Here is a 20,928-nt window from a genome sequence, read left to right as displayed (position 1 = left end):
TTGTGACGGGGACCTCAGGAACTCGCTCGTGTTGCTTCAGGGAAGTCAGGTCCCCTTTAGTGTTGGAAGGGGAACTTCAGGATTTCTGTCGACCCGTTAAATGTGAACAGGGCCTCTTCTCGACCTGAGTCCGTAAATTGTCTTCTCCTCTCCAATGGGGACGGCAATGTGAGGGAACTTTCTGAGTCGCATAAAGGATGTCAAGTACGCGTTCGCCTTTCAAGCGGGATTGTGGGATTTCTCTTGAGATTCTGCAGTGAAAAATTTCCTCATTTTGCACTGAAGGGATAATTTTGTTGTGTTTCTCAACTTGCAGCGGAAAGCTTGGCGTTCCTCTCGAGTTGTGATGGGGACCCCAGGAACTCGCTCGTGTTGCCCCAGGGAAAATCAGGTCTCCTATCATTTTCGAAGGGGAACCTCGAGATTCCTCTATAAGGAGCAGCAGAGGAATAGGACCTTATCTAGCATTCAGTTGATCCACTGTTTGTTCTTTTCCAGTGGAGACAGAGAAATTTTGGTTGCTCTCAAAATTCTCCAGGGGATTCAGGCCTCGTTTCTTGTTCAGACCTGGAACTGCGTTTTTTTTCTCGAGTTGTAATACGGGTGATAGGCCACTTTAGTTTTCCATTTTTACCTGGAGATTGTATAGAGTATGCTCGTGGAGTCAGGTCTCCAATCGTCTTCTGAGTTGATACTCGAGGATACATCTGAATCTGTGCAGTACAATCAGACAATATCTCGAGTGGGTAGTGACACCCGTACCTTTTCCATTTGTGTTTTGAAAACCGGTTATCCTCCCGAGTTTCAAGGTGGTACCTGCCTGCTCGTCCTGTGGGATCGGAATGTCTGATTTCCATTCCAGAGGAAGCAGAGGAATCAACTCTCATCTGGAAAAGATGAGTGGAAAACGGGGCATTTTGTCAGTGTCGCAAGAAACTCGGTGTTCCTCTGGATTGGCACTGTGTATGTAGGTTTAGTTTTTAGTCTCATTAGGGATGTTAAGTAAACTGTCGAGTTTCAAGCGGAAATGTGGAATTTCTCTTGCGAATCTGACATGCAAATGTTCTTCATCTCGCCTTGAGGGCAGAATCTTGTGGTTTTTCTCGAGTTGCGGCAGGAAGCTTGGGCTCTCACTCGATTTGCCAAGGGGACATCAGGACATCCTCCATGTTGCTTCAGAGAAGTCAGTTCCCCTTTTGTGTTGGAAGGGAAACTTCCGGATTACTCTCGAGCCGTTAAATGGGAATAGGGCCTCTTCTCGAGTTAAGTCCGTGAAATGTGTACTCCTCTTCAATGGGGACCGCTGTGTTAGGGAACTTTCTGAGTCGCATAAATGTTGTCAAGTTAACGTTCGCGTTTCAAGAGGCAATGTGGGATTTCTCTAGAGATCTGCAGTGGAAATTTTCCTCATCTCTCATTGAGGGGTAATATTGTGGTGTTTCTCGACTTGTGGCAGGAAGCTAGATGTTCCTGTCGTGTTGTGACGGGGACCTCAAGACCTTGATCCCGATGTCCCAGGGAAGTTGGGTCTCATTGCGTGTTAGAAGGGGAACATGGTGATTCCTCTCAATACACAATAGAATAACAGCATCACATCTAGTGTTGTATAAAAAAATTGTGTTCTCCGCTTCAATATGGACGGCTTTCTTGGGGAAGTTTTTGGGTCGCATAAATGGTGTCAAGTACCCGTTCGAGTTTCAAACGGTAATGTGCGATTTCTCTTGAGTCTCTGCAGCGGAAAATATCCTCATCTCGCATTGAGGGGAAAATATTGAGGTGTTTTTCGAGTTGCGGCGGGAAGCTTGGTCCCCCTCTCGATTTGGGACGGGGACCTCAGGAAATCCCCCGTGTTGCTTCAAAGAAGGCAGGTCCCGTTTTGTGTTCAAAGGGGAACTTCGGGATTACTCTTGTGCCGTTCAATGGGAATAGGGCCTCTTCTCGAGTTGAGTTCGTAAATTGTGTTCTCCTCTCCAATGGGGACGGCTGTTTTAGGGAACTTACTGAGTCTCATAAAGTGTGTCAAGTTCCGTTCGGGTTTCAAGCGGCAATGTGCGATTTCTCTTGAGACTCTGCAGTGGAAATTATCCTCATCTCGCATTGAGGGGAAAATTTTGTGGTGTTTCTCGAGTTGTGGTGTAAAACTTGGTGTTTTTTTCGACTTGCGACGGGGACCTCAGGAACTCGCTCGTGTTGCTTCAAGGAAGTCAGGTCCCCTTTTGTGTTGGAAAGGGAACTTCAGGATTACTGTCGACCTGTTAAATGTGAACAGGGCCTCTTCTCGACCTGAGTCCGTAAATTGTGTTCTCCTCTCCAATGGGGAAGGCTGTGTTAGGGAACTTACTGAGTCGCATAAAGGATGTCAAGATCCCGTTCACCTTTCATGTGGAAATGTGGGATTTCTCTTGAGATTCTGCAGTGGAAAATGTCCTCATCTCGCATTGAGGGGATAATTTGTGGTGTTTCCCGATTTGCGGCGGGAAGCTTGGGGTTCCCCTCGAGTTGCGACGGGGACCCCACGAACTCGTTCGTGTTGCCCCAGGGAAGTCAGGTCTCCTATCTTTTTGGAAGGGGAACCTCGAGATTCCTCTATAAAGAGCAGCAGAGGAATAGGGCCACATCTAGCATTGAGTCAGTCAACTGTTTGTTCTTCTCCAGTGGAGACAGGGGTCTCACAGTTGCTCTCAAAATTCTCCAGGGGATTCAGGACTCGTCTCTTGTTCAGACCTGGAAGTGTGCTTTCTTCTCGAGTTGTAATACGGGTGATAGGCCACTTTCAGTTCAGTTTGATTCAGTCGCTCAGTCGTGTCTGACTCTTAGTGGCTCCGGACCACAACACGAAAGGCCTCCCTGTCCATCACCAACTCCCGAAGTTCACTCAAAGTCATGTCCATCGAGTCAGTGATGCCATCCAGCCACATCATTTTCTGTCATCCCCGTGTCCTCCTACCACCAACTGCTCCCAGCATCAGAGTCTTTTCCAGTGAGTCATCTCATCACATGAGGTGGCCAAAGTATTGGAGTTTCAGCTTTAGCATAATTCCTTCCAATGAACACCAAGGATTTATCTCCTCTAGAATGGACTGGTTGTATCTCCTTGCAGTCCAAGGGACTCTCAAGAGTCTTCTCCAGCACCACAGTTCAAAAACATCAATTCTTCGGCGATCAGCTTTCTTCACAGTCCAACTCTCACATCCATACATGACCACGGGAAAAACCATAGTCTTGACTAGACAGAACTTGGTTGGCAAAGTAATGTCTCTGCTTTTTAATATGCTTTCTAGGCTGGTCATAACTTTCCTTCCAAGGAGTAAGCGTCTTTTATTTTCATGGCTGCATTCAGCATCTGCAGTGATTTTCGACCCCCCAAAAATAAAGTCTGACCCGGTTTCGACTGTTTCCCCATCTATTTCCCAAGAAGTGATGGGACCAGATGTGATGATCTTCGTTTTCTGAATGTTGAGCTTCAAGCCAATCTTTTCACTCTCCTCTTTTGCTTTCATCAAGAGACCTTTGAGTTCCTCTTCACTTTCTGCCATAAGGGTCGTCTCATCTACATATCTGAGGTTATTGATATTTCTTCTGGCAATCTTGATTCCAGCTTGTGTTTCTTCCAGCCCAGAGTTCCTCATGATATACTCTGCATAGAAGTTAAATAAGCAGGGTGACAGTATACAACCTTGACGTACTCCTTTTCCTATTTGGAAACAGTCTGTTGTTCCATGTCCAGTTCTAACTGTTGCTTCCTGACCTGCATACAGGTTTCTCCAGAGGCAGGTCAGGTGGTTTGGTATTCCAATCTCTTTCAGAATGTTCCACAGTTTATTGTGATCCACACAGTCAAAGGCCTTGGCATAGTCAATGAAGCAGAAATAAATGTTTTTCTGGAACTCTTTTGCTTTCTCCATAATTCAGCGGATGTTGACAATTTGATTTCTGGTGCCTCTGCCTTTTCTTAAACCTGCTTGAACATCTGGAAGTTCACGATTCACATATTGCTGAAGCCCAGTTTGGAGAATTTTGAGCATGACTTTACTAGCGTGTGAGATGAATGCAATTGTGTAGTAGTTTGAGCATTCTTTGGCATTGCCTTTCTTTGGGATTGGAATGAAGACTGACCTTTTCCAGTCCTGTGAGCACTGCTGAGTTTTCCAAATTTGCTGGCATATTGAGTGCAGCACTTTCACAGCATCATCTTTTAGGATTTGAAATAGCTCAATTGGAATTCCATCACCTCCACTAGCTTTGTTCGTCATGATGCTCTCTAAGGCCCACTTGCCTTTACATTCCAAGATGTCTGGTTCCAGGTGAGTGATCACGCCATCCTGATTATCTTCATCGTGAAGACCATTTTTGTACAGTTCTTCTGTGTATTCTTGCCAACTTCTCTTAATATCTTCTGCTTCTATTAGGCCCATACCAGTTCTCTCCTTTATCGAGCCCACTTTTGCATGAAATGTTCCCTTGATATCTCTAATTTGCTTGAAACGATCTCTTGTTTTTCCTATTCTGTTGTTTTCCTCTATTTCTTTGCATTGATCGCTGAGGAAGGCTTTCTTATCTCTCCTTGCTCTTCTTTGGAACTCTGCATTCAGATGCTTATATCTATCTTTTCTTCCTTTACTTTTCGCTTCTCTTCTTTTCACAGCTATTTGTAAGGCCTCCTCAGACAGCCATTTTGCTTTTTTCCATTTGTACCTTGAGATTGTATAGAGTATGCTCATGGAGTCAGGTCACCATTTGTCCTGTGATTTGATACTCGAGGCTACATTTGAAACTGTGCAGTAGAATCAGACAATAGGGTCGAATCTAGTGCTGTGTAGATAATTTGTGTTCTCCACTTCAATGTGGACCACTATCTCGGGGATGTTTTGGAGTCACATAAAGGATGTCAAGTACCCGTTCGAGTTTCAAGCAGTAAGGTGTGATTTCTCTTGAGACTCTGCAGCGGAAAATATCCTCATCTCGCATTGAGGGGAAAATTTTGTGGTGTTTCTCGAGTTGTGGCGGAAAGCTTGGGGTTTTTCTCGACGTGCGACGGGGACCTCAGGAACTCGCTCGTGTTCCCCCAGGGAAGTCAGGTCCCCTTTTGTGTTGGAAGTAGAACTTCGGGATCTCTCTCAAGCCGTTAAATCAGAATAGGGCCTCTTCTCGAGTTGAGTCCGTGAATTGTGTTCTCTCCAATGGGGACGGCTCTGTTAGGGAACTTTCTGAGTCACATAAAGTGTGTCAAGTTCCCGTTCGCATTTCAAGCGGGAATGTGGGATTTCTCTTGAGATTCTGCAGCGGAAAATTTCCTCATCTCGCATTGATGGGCTAATTTTGTGTTGTCTCTCGACTTGCAGCAGGAAGTTTCATGTTACTCTCGAGTTGCGAAGGGGACCTCAGGAACTAGATCGCGATGTCCCAGGGAAGTTAGGTCTCCTTGCGCGTTGGAAGGGGAACATCGGAATTCCTCTTGAGGCATGGCAGAGTAATATGGTCACATCTAGTGCTGTGTAGATATATTGTGTTCTCCGCTTCAATGTGGATGGCTATCTCGGTGAAGTTTTTGGTCGCATAAAGGGTGTGAAGTTCCCGTTCGATTTTCAAGCGGAAATGTGGGATTTCTCTTGAGATTCTGCTTCAGAAAATTTCCTCAGCTCGCATTGATGGGGGAACGATTTTGTTTATCTTGAGTTGCGGCGGAAATCTTGGAGTTCCTCTCGAGTTGTGACGGTGACCCCAGGAACTCGATCACGTTGTCCCAAGAAGGTTGAAATCGTTTGCTGTTTGAAGGGGACCTCAGGATTCATGTCTATTCGCAGGAGACGAATAGGGCCGCATCTAGTGTTGTGTACGTAAATTGTGTGCTCCGCTTCAATGTGGACGGCTATGTTGGGGAAGCATTTGGTTCGCTTAAAGGGTGTCAAGTTCCCATTCGAGTTTCAAGTGGGATAGTGGGATTTCTCTTGAGACTCTGCCGCAGAAAAAATTCCTCATCTCGCATTGAGGGGATAATTTTGTGGTGTTTCTCGAGTTGCGGCAGGAGGCCTGGGCTCCCTCTTGAGTTGCAATGGGGACCTCAGGAAATCCCCATGTCTCTTCAGAGAAGTCAGGTCGATTTTTTGTTGGAAGGGGAATTTCTGGATTACTCTCGAGTCGTTAAATGATAATAGGGCCTCATCTCAAGTTAAGAATATAAATTGTGTGCTTTTCTCGAGTGGGGATGGCTATGGTAGGGAACTTTCTGAGTCACATAAAGTGTGTCAAGTACCCGTTAGCCTTTCAAGCTAGAATGTGGGATTTCTCTTGAGAAACTGACACGGAAAAAATTCCTCACCTCACATTGAGGGGATAATTTTGTGGTGTTTCTTGAGTTGGGGTTCATCATGAGTTGCGACGGGGATGTCAGGAACTCGCTCCTGTTGACCCAGGGAAGTCAGGTCTCCTATAGTGTTGAAAGGGGAAACTCAGGATTCCTCTATAAGGAGAAGCAGAGGAATAAGGCCGCATCGAGCGTTGAGTCAGGCAACTGTTTGTTCTTCTTCAGTGGAGACAGGGATCTCCGGTTGCTCTCAATATTCTCCAGGCGATTCAGTTCTCCTCTCTTGTTCTGATCTGGAACTGCACTTTCTTCTCGAGTTGTAATACGAGTGTTAGGCCACATTAGAGTTGAATTTGTACCTGGAGATTGTATAGAGTATGCTCGTGCAGTCAGGTCTCCACTCGTCCTGTGAGTTGATACTCGAGGTTACATTTGAATTTCTCTTGTGAAACTGATATGGAAATGTTCTTCATCTCGCCTTGAGGGAAGAATCTTGTGGTTTTTCTTGTGGCGGGAAGCTTGGGCTACCCCTCGAGTTGCGATGGGGAACTCAGGAAATCCCCGTGTTGCTTCAGAGAAGTTAGTTCCATTTTTTGTTGGAAGAGGAACTTCGGGATTACTCTCGAGCTGTTAAATGGGAATAGGGCCTCATCTCAAATTAAGTCTGTAAACTGTGTGCACGTCTCCAGTGGGGATGTTTGTTAGGGAACTTTTTGAGTCGAATAAATGGTGTCAAGTGGCCTTCTGAGTTTCAAGCGGGAATGTGAGATTCCTCTTGAAACTCTGCAGTGGAAATGTTCCTCATGTCACATTGAGGGGAAAATTTTTTTGGTATTTCTCACATTACACTGGAAAGTTTGGGGTTCTTCTCGAGTTGCGAGGGGGACCTCATGTCATAGTTAGTGTTGCTTCAGGGAAGTCAGGTCCTCTTTTGAGTGGTACGGGGAACTTCGGGTTTACTCTCGAGACCTTAAATGGGAATGGGGCCTCATCTCAAGTTCAGTCCGTAAATTGTGTACTCCTCTTCAGGGGGACAGGTATTGTAGGGAACTTTTTGAGTCACATAATGGCTGTCAAGTACCATTCGAGTTTCAAGTGGGAATATGGGATTTCTATTGAGATTCTGCAGCAGAATATTTCCTCATCTCGCATTGATGGGGTACCATTGTCGTTTTTCTCGTGTTGTGGGGGAAAGCTTGGTGTGGTTCTCGCGTTGCAACGGGGACCTCTGGAACCCACTCTCGTTGTCCCAAGATGTTCAAAATCATTTGCTGTTGGAAGGGAAACCTCAGGATTCATGTCTAGGCTCAGGATACGAATAGGGCCACATGTAGTGTTGTGTACATAAATTGTGTGTTTCGCTTCAATGTGGATGGCTATGTCAGGGAAGTATTTGGGTCGCATAAAGGGTGACAAGTACCCAATCGCCTTTCAAAAGGGAATGTGGCATTTCTCTTGAGACTCTGCCGCCGAAAGAAGTCCTCATCTTGCATTGAAGGGGTAATTTTGTGTTGTTTCTTGGCTTGTGTTGGGAAGCTGGGGATTCCTCTCTAGTTGCGATGGGGATGTAAGGAACTCGCTCGTGTTGTCCCAGGGACCTCAGGTCTCCTATCCTGTCGAAAGGGGAACCTCGGGATTCCTCTATAAGGAGAAGCAGAGAAATAGGGCCGCATTGAGCATTGAGTCGGGCAACCGTTTGTTCTTTTCCAGTGGAGAGAGGGATTGCGCGGTTGCTCTCAAAATTCTCCAGGGTATTCAGGCCTCGTCTTTTATTCAGGCCTGGAACTGTGCTTTCTTCTTGAGTTGTAATACCGTTGATGGGCCACTTTAGAGTTGCATTTGTACCTGGAGATTGTATAAAGTATGCTCGTGGAGTCAGGACTCCATTCGTCCTGTGAGTTGATACTCGAGGAAACATTTGAACCTGTGCAGTATAATCAGACAATATCTCGATTGGGTGGTGACATCCGTACCTTTTCCACTTGTGTTTTGAAAACCGGTTATCCTCCCGAGTTTCAAGGTTGTACCTGCCTACACGTCCTGTGCAACCGGAACGTCTGGATTCCATCCCAGAGAAAGCAGAGGAATCAACTCTCATCTGTAAAAGAGAAGTGGAAAATGGGGCATTTTGTCAGTGTGGCAAGAAACTCGGTGTTCCTCGGGATTGGGGCTGTGTATGTCGGTTTAGTTTTTAGTCGCATAAAGGATGTTAAGTAACCTGTCGAGTTTCGAGTGGAAATGTGGAATTTCTCTTACCGAACCTGAAACGGAAATGTTGTTCATATCGCCTTGAGGGCAAAATCTTGCGGTTTTTCTTGAGTGTCGTTGCGAAGCTTCGGCTCCCTCTCGATTTGTGACGGGGACCTCAGGTAACACCCGTGTTGCTTCTGAGAAGTCAGTTTCCCTTTGTGTTGAAGGGGAACTTCGGGATTACTCTCGAGCCGTTCAATGGGAATAGGGCCTCTTCTCGAGTGAGTCCGTAAATTTTGTTCTCTGCAATGGGGACCGCTGTGTTAGGGAACTTTCTCAGTCCCATAAAGGGTGTAAAGTTCCCATTCTCCTTTCAAGCGGTAATGTGGGATTTCTCTTGAGATTCTGCAGCAGAAAATTTCCTCATCTCGCATTGAGGGGAAAATTTTGTGGTGTTTCTCGAGTTGCGGCGGGAAGCTTGGGGTTTATCTCGATTTGTGATGGGAACCTCAGGAACTCGCTCGGGTTGCTTCAGGGAATAAGGTCACCTTTTTGTTGGAAGGGGAACTTTCGGATTACTCTTGAGCCGTTAAATGGGAATAGGACCTCTTCTCGAGTTTAGTCCAAAAAGTGTGATTTCCTCTCCAATGGGGCGGCTGTTTGAGGGAACTTTCTGAGTCGCACAAAGTTTGTCAAGTATTCTTTTGCCTTTCAAGAAGGAATGTGGGTCTTTTCTTGAGATCTGCAGCCTAAAATTTCCTCATTTTGCTTTGAGGAGATAATTTTGTGGTGTTTCTCGAGTTGGGGGTAGCTGGGTGTACATCTCCAGTTGCCACGGGGACCTCAGCTACTCGCTCGTGTTGCTTTAGGGAAGTCAATTCCCCTTTTGTGAAGGAAGGGGAATTTCGGGTATACTCTGGAGCCATTACATGGGAATAGGGCCTCTTTTCGAGTTGATTCCATAAAGTGTGTTCTCCTCTCCAATGGGGACAGCTGTGTGAGGGAAATTTCTGAGTCACATAAAGGGTGTAAAGTACAGTTTTGCCTTTCCAGCGGGAACGTGGGATTTCTTTTGAATTGTGCAGTGCAAAATTTCCTAATCTAGCATTGAGGGGATAATTTTGTGGTGTTTCTCGTGTTGCGGCGGGAAGCTGGGGGTAATTCTGGAGTAGCGAAGAGGACCTTAGGAACTCACTCAGGTTGCTTCAGGGAAGTCAGGTCCCCTTTTGTGTTGGAAGGGGAACTTCGGGATTACTCTCCAGCCGTTAAATGGGAATAAGGCCTCTTCTCGAGTTGCTGCTGCTGCTGCTGCTGCGTCACTTCAGTCGTGTCCGACTCTGTGTGACCCCATAGACGGAAGCCCACCAGGCTCCCCCGTCCCTGGGATTCTCCAGGCAAGAACACTGGAGTGGGTTGCCATTTCCTTCTCCAATGTGTGAAAGTGGAAAGTGAAAAGTGAACGTGAAGTCGCTCAGTCGTGTCTGACCCTTAGCGACCCGACGGACTGCAGCCTACCAGGCTCCTCCATCCATGGGATTTTCTAGGCAATAGTACTGGAGTGGCTTGCCATTGCCTTCTCCGCTTCTCGAGTTGAGTCCATAAATTGTGTTCTCCTCTCCAATGGGGACGACTGTGTGAGGCAATTTTCTGAGACTCACCCGTCGGCGCAGACCCGAGAGACCCCAGCCCCACCCACGCAGATGCGAGAGATGCCGGCCCCGGAGTAACCGACCATAGAAAGATGCACGACCATGAGGAGCTACCCCACGCCTGAGGCCAGGGCAGGCGGCCGAGAGGAGGTACCCCACGTCCAATAGGTATTGGCTGTGCAAGGGAGGGCCGAGAGGATCTACTCACGTTGAAGGTCAGGAGGGGCGGCCTTGAGGACATATTCCTCATCCAAGGTAAGGTGCAGCAGCTGCGCTTTCTTGGAGCGGCTGTAAAGAGATATCCCACACCCAAGGTAAGAGAAACTAAATAAGATGGTAGGTATTGCGAGGGGGCACCAGAGCGCAGACACACTGAAATCATAATCACAAGAATCTATTCGATCTGATCACATGGACCACAGCCAAATGTGGACCACTGGAGAAGGGAATGGCAAACCACTTCAGTATACTTGCCTTGAGAACCCCATAAACAATATCAAAGGGCAGAATGACAGGATAATGAATGAGGAATTCCCCAGGTCAGTAGCTGCCCAGTATGCTATTGGACATCAGTGGAGAAATAACTCTAGAAGGAATGAAGGGATGGAGCAAAAGCAAAACCAGTACCCAGGTGTGGATGTGACCGGTGATAGAAGCAAGGTCCGGTGCTGTAAAAAGCAATATTACATAGGAACCTGGAATGTTAGGTCCATGAATCAAGGCAAATTGGAAGTGGTCAAACAGGACATGGCAAGAGTGAACATAGACATTCTAGGAATCACTGAATTAAAATGCACCGGAATGGGTGAATTTAACTCAGATGACCATTATATCTACTACTGTGGGCAGGAATCCCTTAGAAGAAATGGAGTAGCCATCATGGTCAACAAAAGAGTCCGAAATGCAGTACTTGGATGCAATATTAAAAACGACAGATTGATTTCTGTTCGTTTCCAAGGCAAACCATTCAACATTACAGTAATCCAGGCCTATGCCCCAAACAGTAACGCTGAAGAAGCCGAAGTTGAACGGTTCTATGAAGACCTACAAGACCTTTTAGAATTAACACCCAAAAAAGATGTCCTTTTCATTATAGGGGACTGAAATGCAAAAGTAGGAAGTCAAGAAACAGGCCAATTTGCCCTTGGAGCACGGAATGAAGCAAGGCCAAGTCTAATAGAGTTTTGTCAAGAGAACGCACTGGTCATAGCAAACTCCCTCTTCCAACAACACAAGAGAAGACTCTACACGTGGATATCACCAGATGGTCAACACCGAAATCAGATTGATTATATTCTTCGCAGCCAAAGATGGAGAAGCTGTATACAGTTAGCAAAAACAAGACCAGGAGCTGACTGTGGCTCAGATCATGAACTCCTTATTGGCAAATTCAGACTTAAATTGAAGAAAGTAGGGAAAACCCCTAGACCATTCAGATATGACCTAAATCAAATCCCTTATGATTATACATTGGAAGTGAGAAATAGAATTAAGGGACTAGATCTGATTAATAGAGTGCCTGATGAACTCTGGACGGAGGTTCGTGACATTGTACAGGAGACAGGGACCAAGAGCATCCCCACGGAAAAGAAATGCAAAAAAAGCAAAATGGCTGTGTGAGGGGGCCTTACAAATAACTGTGAAAAGAAGAGAAGCGAAAAGCAAAGGAGAAAGGGAAAGATATAAGCATTAGAATGCAGAGTTCCAAAGAATAGCAAGGAGAGATAAGAAAGCCTTCTTCAGTGATTAATGCAAAGAAATAGAGGAAAACAACAGAATAGGAAAAACAAGAGATCTCTTCAAGAACATTAGAGATTCCAAGGGAACATTTCATGCAAAGATGGGCTTGATAAAGGACAGAAATGGCATGGACCTAACAGAAGCAGAAGATATTAAGAAGAGGTGGCAAGTATACACAGAAGAACTGTACAAAAAAGATCTTCACGACCAGGATAGTCAGGAAAATGTGATCACTGACCTAGAGCCAGAAATCTTGGAATGTGAAGTCAAGTGGGCCTTAGAAAGCATCACTGCGAACAAAGCTAGTGGAAGTGATGGAATTCCAGTTGAGCTATTTCAAATCTTGAAAGATGATGCTGTGAAAGTGCTGCACTCAATATGCCAACACATTTGGAAAACTCAGCAGTGGCCACAGGACTGGAAAGGGTCAGTCTTCATTTCAATCCCAAAGAAAGGCAATGCCAAAGAATGCTCAAACTACCGCACAATTGCACTCATCTCACACGCTAGTAAAGTCATGCTCAAAATTCTCCAAGACAGGCTTCAGCAATATGTGATCCGTGAACTCCCAGATGTTCAAGCGGGTTTTAGAAAAGGCAGAGGCACCAGAGATCAAATTGCCAACATCGCCTGGATCATAGAGAAAGCAAGAGAGTTTCAGAGAAAACATCTATTTCTGCTTCATTGACTATGCCAAAGCCTTTGACTGTGTCGATCACAATAAACTGTGGAAGATTCTGAAAGAGATGGGAATATCAGACCACCTGAGCTGCCTCTTGAGAAACCTGTATGCAGGTCAGGAAGCAACACTCAGAACTGTACATGGAACAGCAGACTGGTTCCAAATAGGAAAAGGATGACGTCAAGGCTGCATATTGTCACCTTGCTTATTTGACTTATATGCAGAGTACTTCATGAGAAATGATGGGCTGGAAGAAGAACAAGCTGGAAGCAAGATTGCTGGGAGAAATATCAATACCTCAGATATGCAGAATACACCACCCTTAGGGCAGAAATTGAAGAGGAACTCAAAAGCCTCTTGATGAAAGTGAAAGAGGAGTGTGAAAAGTTTGGCTTGAAGCTCAACATTCAGAAAACAAATATCATGGAATCTGGTCCCATCACTTCACTGGAAATAGATGGAAAAACAGTGGAAACTGTGTCAGACTTTATTTTTTTGGGCTCCAAAATCACTTCAGATGCTGATTGCAGTCATGAAATTTAAAGGCGCTTACTCCTTGGAAGGAAAGTTATGACCAACCTTGATAGGATATTAAAAAGCAGAGACATTACTTTGCCAGCCAAGGTCCGTCTAGTCAAGGCTATGATTTTTCCCGTGGTCATGTAAGGATGTGAGAGTTGGACTGTGAAGAAAGCTGATCGCCGAAGAATTGATGCTTTTGAACTGTGGTGTTGGAGAAGACTCTTGAGAGTCCCTTGTACTGCAAGAAGATCCAACCACTCCATTCTAAGGGAGATCAATCCTGGGTGTTCATTGGAAGGACTGATTCTAAAGCTGAAACTGCAATACTTTGGCCAACTCATGAGACGAGTTGACTCACTGGAAATGATTCTGATGCTAGGAAATGTTGGGAACGGGAGGAGAAGGGGACGACAGAGAATGAGATGGCTGGATAGCATCACCGACTCTGTGGACATGAGTTTGAGTGAATTCTGGGAGTGGGTGACGGACAGGGAGGCCTGGTGCACAGTGATCTATTGGGTGCCGAGAGTCAGACACGACTGAGCGACTGAACTAAACTGAATAAAGTGTGTCAAGTACCCTTTTGCCTTTCAGGCGGGAATGTGGAATTTCTCTTGATTGTGCAGTGCAAAATTTCCTCATCTCGCCTTGAGGGGATAATTTTGTGATGTTCCTCGAGATGCGGCGGGAAGCTGGGTGTAATTCTCGAGTTGCGACGGGGACCTCAGGAATTCGCTCGGGTTGCTTCAGCGAAGTCAAGTTCACTTTTGTGTTGGAAGGGGAACTTCCAGATTACTCTCCAGCCATTAAATGGGAATAGGGCCTCTTCTCAAGTTGAGTCCTCTTCTCAAGTTGAGTCCAAAAAGTGTGTTCTCCTCTCCAATGGGGACTGCTATGTCAGGGAACATTGTGAGTCGCATAAAGGGTGTCAAGTAACATTTTTCCTTTCAAGCGGGAATGTGGGATTTCTCTTGAGATTCTGCAGCGAAAAATTTCCCCATCTCCCATTGAAGGATAATTTTGAAGTGCTTCTCGAGTTGCAGCCGGAAATGCGGTTTCTTCATGAATTGCGATGGGGACCTCAGGTATTCGCTTGTGTTGCTTAGGTAAGTCAGGTCCCTTTTTTTGTTCGAAGGGGAACTTCTGGGATTACTCTCGAGTTGTTAAATGTGAATTGGCCTCTTCTCGAATTGAATTCATAAAGTGTGTTCTCCTCTCCAATGGGGACGGCTGAGTGAGGGAACTTTCTGGGTCGCATAAAGGGTGTCCAGTACCCTTTTCCCTTTCAAGCGGGAATGTGGGATTTCTCTTGGGATTCTGCAGCATAAAATTTCCTCATCTTGCATTGAGGAGATAATTTTGTGGTGTGTCTCGAGTTGCGGCGTGAAGCTGGAGTTACTTCTAGAGTTGCGACGGGGACCTCAGCAACTCGCTCGGGTTGCTTCAGGGAAGTCAGGTCCCATTTTGTGTTGGAAGGGGAACTTCGGGATTACTCTGGAGCCGTAAAATGGGAATAGGGCCTCCTCTCGAGTTGAGTCCATAAAGTGTGTTCTCCTCTCCAATGGGGACTAACGGTGTTAGGGAAATTTCTGAGTCGAATTATTGTTGTCAAGTACCCTTTTGCCTTTCAAGCTGAAATGTGGGATTCCTCTTGAAATCTGCTGTGCAAAATTTCCTCATCTCGCATTAAGGGTATAATTCTGGTGTTTCTCGAGTTGCGGCGGGAAGATTGGGGTATTTCTTGAGTTGCGACGGCGACCTCAGGAACTCACTCGGGTTGCTTCAGAGAATTAAGGTTCCATTTTGTGTTGGAAGGGGAACTTCCGGATTACTCTTGAGCTATTAAATGGGAATAGGGCCTCTTCTCGAGTTGAGTCCATAAAGTGTGTTCTCCTGTCCAATTGGGACGTCTGTGTGAGGGAAATTTATGTATCACATAAAGAGTGTCAAGTACCCTTTTGATTTTCAGGCGAGAATGTGGGATTTCTCTTGAATAGTGCTGCGCAAAATTTCCTCATCTCGCATTGAAGGAATAATTTTGTTGTGTTTCTCCTGTTGAGGCGGGAAGCTGGGGGTACATATCGAGTTGCGACATGAAATTCAGGAACTCGCTCGTGTTGCTTCAGGGAAGTTAGGTCCCCTATTTAATGGAAAGGGAATTTTGGGATTACTCTCGAGCCGTTAAATGGAAATAGGGCCTCTTCTCGAGTTGAGTCCGTAGTTTCTACTCTCCAATGGGGACGACTGTGTGAGGGAAATTTCTGAGTTGCATAAAGCGTTTCAAGTACCCGTTTGCCTTTCAAGCAGGAAAGTAGGATTTCTCTTGAGATTCTGCAGCGCAAAATTTCCTCACCTCACATTGAGGGGATAATTTTGTGGTGTTTCTCGAGTTTCGGCGGGAAGTTGGGGGAACTTCTCGAGTTGCGACGGGGACCTCATTAACTCGCTTGGGTTTCGTCAGGGAAATCAGGTCCGCTGTTGTGTTGGGAGGGGAATTTGGGGATTACTCTCGATCCGTTAAATGGGAATAGGGCCTCTTCTCGATTTGAGCCCATAAAGTGTGTTCTACTGTCCAATGGGGATGGCTGATTGAGGGAACTTTCTGAGTCCCATAAAGGGTGTCAAGTACACTTTTGCCTTTGAAGTGGGAATATTTGATTTCTCTTGAGATTCTGCAGTGGAAAATTTCCTCATCTCGCATTGAGGGGTAATTTTGTGGTGTTTCTCGAGTTGCGGTGGGAAGATTGGGGTATTTCTCGAGTTGCGTCGGGGAACTCAGGAACTCGCTCGTGTTGCTTCAGGGAGGTCAGGTCCCCTTTTTTGTTGGAAGGGGAACTTCCGGATTACTCTCGAACTGTTTTATGGGAATAGGGCCTCTTCTCGAATTGAGTCCATAAAGTGTGTTCTCCTCTCCAATTGGGATGTCTGTGTGAGAGAAATTTGTATGTCGCATAAAGGATGTCAAGTACCCTTATGATTTTCAGTCGAGAATGTGGGATTTTCTTGAATAGTGCTGCGCAAAATTTCCTCATCACGCTTTGAAGGGATAATTTTCTGATGTTTCTCCTGTTGAGGCGAGAAGCTGGGGGAACTTCTCCAGTAGCGACGAGGACCTCAGGAACTCACTCTGGTTACTTTAGGCATGTCAGGTCCCCTTTTGTGTTGGTAGGGGAGCTTCGCCGTTGCCTTCGAGCCCTTAAATGGTAATAGGGCCTCTCCTAGAGTTGAGTCCATAAGTGTGTTCTCCTCTTTAATGGGGACAGCTGTGTGAGGGAAATTTATGAGTCGCCAAAAGGCTGTCAAGTACCCTTTTGATTTTCAGGCAGGAATGTGGAATTTCTCTTGAATTGTACAGTGCAAAATTTCCACATCTCGCATTGAGTGGATAATTTTGTGGTGTTACGCCTGTTGAGGCCGGAAGCTGGGGGTACAACTCGAATTGCGACGGGGACGTCAGGAACTCGCTCGGGTTCCTTCAGGGAAGTAAATTTCCCTTTTGTGAAGTAGGGGAAACCTCAGGATTACTCTCGAACCGTTAAAGGGGAATAGCTCCTCTTCTCGTGTTGAGTCCAAAAAGTGTCTTTTCCTCACCAATGGAGACAGCTGTGTGAGGGAACTTTCTGACTCTCATAAAGTTTGTCAAGTACACTTTTGCCTTTCTAGAGGGTATGTGGGATGTCTCTTGAGATTCTGCAGCAAAAAAATTTAGTCATTTCACATTGAGGGGATAATTTTGTGGTGTTTTTCGATTTACGGCGGGAAGTTGGGTACTTCTCGAGTTACAACGGGGACCTCAGGAACTCGCTCGGGTTGTTTCAGAGAAGTCAGGTTCCTTTTTGTGTTGGAAGGTAAACTTCCGGATTACTCCCAAGACGTTAAATGGGAATAGGGCCTCTTCTAGAGTTGAGTCCTTAAATTGTGTTCTACTCTCCAATGGGGACGTCTGTTAGGGAACTTTCTGAGTCGCATAAAGTGTGTCAAATAAACTTTTGCCTTTCAAGCAGAAATGTGGGATTTCTCTTGAGATTCTAGAGCGCACAAATACCTCATCTGGCATTGAGGAAATAATTTTGAGGTGTTTATCTAGTTGGGCCTGGTAGGTGGAGCATTTTTCGAAATGCGACTGGGACCTCAGGAACATGCTTGGGTTGCTTCAAGGAAGTCAGTTCCCTTTTTGTTGGAAGGAGAACTTTCGGAATACTCTCAAGCCGGAAAATGGGAATAGGGCCTCTTCTCGAGTTGAGTCCATAAAGTGTGTTCTCCTCTCCAATGGGGACAGCTGTGTGAGTGAACTTTCTGAGTCGCATAAATGGTGTCAAGTAACCCTTTGCCTTTCAAGAGGGAATGTGGTATTTCTCTTGAGATTCTGAGCGCAAAATTTCCTCATCTCGCATTGAGAGGATAATTTTGTGGTGTTTCTGGACATGGGGAGGGAAGCTGGGGGTACTTCTCGAGTTGCGATGGGGACCTCAGGAACTCGCTCGGATTTCTTCAGGGAAGAAAGGTCCCCTTTTGTGATGGAAGGGGAACTTCTGGTTTACTCTTGTGCCATTAAATGGGAATAGAGCCTCATCTCAAATTGAGTCCATGAAGTGTGTTCTCCTCTCCAATGGGGACTGATGTTAGTTAAATTTCTGAATCACATAAAGGGTCTCAAGTACCCTGTTGCCTTTCAAGAGGGAATGTGGTATTTCTCTTAAGATTCTTCAGCGCAAAATTTCGTCATCTCACATTGAGGGGATCATTTTGTGGTGTTTCATGAGTTGGGGCGGGAAGCTGGGGGTACTTGTCGAGTTGAGAAGGGGACCTCAGGAACTCGCTCGGGTTGCGTCAGGGAAGTCAGGTCCCCATTTGGGTTGAAAGGGGAACTTTCGGTTTACTCTGGAGCCGCAAAATGGAAATAGGGCCTCATCTCGAATTGAGTCTATAAAGTGTGTTCTCCTCTCCAAAAGGGACGGCTGTGTGAGGAAACTTTCTGAGTCGTATAAAGGGTGTCAAGTACCGTTTTGCCTTTCAAGAGGGAATGTGGTAATTCTCTTGAGATTCTTCACCGCAAAATTTACTCATCTCACATTGAGGGGATAATTTTGTGGTGTTTCTCTTGTTGAAACGGGAAGCTGGAGTACTTCTCGAGTTGCACTGGGGACCTCAGTAACTCGCTCGGGTTACTTTAGGGAGGTCAGGTCCCCTTTTGTGTTGGAATGGGAACTTCCGGTTTACTATCAAGCACTTAAATGGAAATAGGGCCTCATCTCGAATTTAGTCCATAAAGTGTGTTCTTCTGTCCATTGGGCACGGCTGTTTGAGGGACTTTCTGATTCACATAAAAGGTTTCAAGTACCCTTTTGCCTTTCAAGAGGGAATGTGGTATTTCTCTTGAGATTCTGCAACGCAAAATTTCCTCATCTAGCATTGAGGGGATAATTTTATGGTGTTTCTCAAGTTGCGGCGGGAAGCTGGGTTATTTGTAGAGTTGCGACGTTGACCTTAGGAACTTGCTCGTGTTTCTTCAGGGAAGTCAGATCCCCTTTGGTGTTGGAAGGGGAACTTCCGGATTACTCTCGAGCGCTTAAAAGGGAATATTGCCTCTTCTCGATTTGAGTCCATAATGTGTGTTCTCCTCCCCAGTGAGGACGGATGTTAATGACCATTCTGAGTCGCCTCAAGGGAGTCAAGTACCCTTTGCCTTTCAAGCGGGAATGTGGGATGTCTCTTGAGGTTCTGCAGCACAAAATTCCCTCATCTCGCATTAGGGCATAATTTTGTGGTGTTTTTTGAGTTGTGGCGGGAAGCTGGGGGTACTTCTTGAGTTGTGACGGGGACCTCAGGAACTCGCTCAGGTTTCTTCAGGGAAGTCAGGTCCCCTTTTTTGTTGGAAGGGAAACTTCCGGTTTACTCTCGAGCCGTTAAATGGGAATATTGCCTCATCTCGAACTGAGTCCATAAAATGTGTTCTCCTCTCCAATTGTGACTGTTTTTAATAAAATTTCTGAGTCGCATCAGTTCAGTTCAGTTGAGTTCAATCGCTCAGTTGTGTCCGACTCTCCGCGACCGCACGCCAGGCCTCCCTGTCCATCACCAACTCCCGGAGTACACTCAAACTCATGTCCACAGAGTCGGTGATGCCATCCAGCCATCTCATTCTCTGTCGTCCCCTTCTCCTCCCGCCCCCAAACTTTCCCAGCATCAGAGTCTTTTCCAGTGAGTCAACTCGTCGCATGAGGTGGCCAAAGTATTGCAGTTTCAGCTTTAGCATCAGTCCCTCCAATGAACACCCAGGATTGATCTCCTTTAGAATGGACTGGTTGGATCTCCTTGCAGTATAAGGGACTCTCAAGAGTCTTCTCCAGCACCACAGTTCAAAAGCACCGATTCTTTGGCGATCAGCTAAAGGGTGTCAAATAGCCTTTTGCCCTTCAAGACGGAATGTGGCATTTCTCTTGAGATTCTTCTGCGCAAAATTTCCTCATCTCGCTTTGAGGGGATAATTTTGTGGTGTTTCTCGAATTGCGGCGCGAAGCTGGGGGTACTTCTCGGGTTGCGACGGGGACCTCAGGAACTTGCTCGGGTTGCTTCAGGGAAGTCAAGTCCCCTTTTGTTGTGGAAGGGGAACTTCCGGATTACTCTCGAGCCGTTAATTGGGAATATTGCCTCTTCTCGATTTGAGTCCATAAAGTGTGTTCTCCTCTCCACTGAGGATAAATGATAGGCACCATTCTGAGTCGCCTGAAGGGAGCCAAGTATCCTTTGGCCTTTCAAGCGGGAATGTGGGATTTCTTTTGAGATTCTGCAGCACAAAATTTCCTCATCTTGCATTGAGGGGATAATTTTGTGGTGTTCCTCGTATTGCGGTGTGAAGCGGGGGGAACTTCTCGAGTTGCGACAGGGACCTCGGGAATTCACTCGAGTTACTTCAGGGAAGTCAGGTCCTCTTTTGTGCTGGAAGGGGAACTTCTGCATTACTCTCAAGCCCTTTAGTGGAAATAGGGTCTCTTCTCGATTGAATCGATAAAGTGCGTTTTTTTCTCCAATAAGGATGGATATTAGGGAACTTTGTTAGTGGCATAAATTGTGTCAATTGCACTTTTGCCTTTCAGGCGGGAATGTGGGATTTCTCTTGAGATTTTGTGGCGCAAAATTTCCTCATCTCGCATTGAGGGGAAAATTTTGTGCTCTTTTTTTCAGTTTCGGCGGGAAGCAGGGGGTACTTCTCGAGTTGCGATGGGGACCTCAGGACCTCGCTCGGGTTGCTTCAGGAAGTCATGTCCCGTTTTGTGTTGGAAGGGAAACTTCCGGATTACTCTTGAGCGCTTAAATGGGAATATTGCCTATTCTCAATTTGAGTCCATAATGTGTGTTCTCCTCTCCAGTGAGGACGGATGTTAATGACCATTCTGAGTCACCGAAAGGGCTTCAAGTACCCTTTTGCCTTTCAAGCGGGAATGTGGGATATCTCTTGAGGTTCTGCAGCACAAAATTTCCTCATCTCGTTTAGGGCATAATTTGGTGGTGTTTCTCGAGTTGCGGCGGCAAGCTGGGGGTACTTCTTGAGTTGCGACGGGTCCTCAGGAACTCGCTCGGATTGCTTCAGGGAAATGAGTTCCCCTTTTGTGTTGGATGGGGAACTTCCAGTTTACTCTGGAGCCGTTAAATGGGAATAGGGCCTCATCTCGAATTGAGTCCATATAGTGTGTTCTCCTCTCCAATGTGGACTCATGTTAGTGAAATTTCTGAGTGGCTTAAAGGGTGTCAAGTTCCCTATTGTCTTACAAGAGTTATTGTGGTAATTCTCTTGAGATTCTGCAGCAGAGAATTTCCTCATCTCGCATTAGGGGTTAATT

Source organism: Moschus berezovskii, chromosome 20 (assembly GCF_049115385.1).
Source record: "Moschus berezovskii isolate FMDL1 chromosome 20, NW_MosBer_1.0, whole genome shotgun sequence".
NCBI lineage: Eukaryota > Metazoa > Chordata > Mammalia > Artiodactyla > Moschidae > Moschus > Moschus berezovskii.
The sequence above is the reverse complement of the archived record's forward strand: the minus strand, read 5'-3'. Positions refer to the sequence as shown.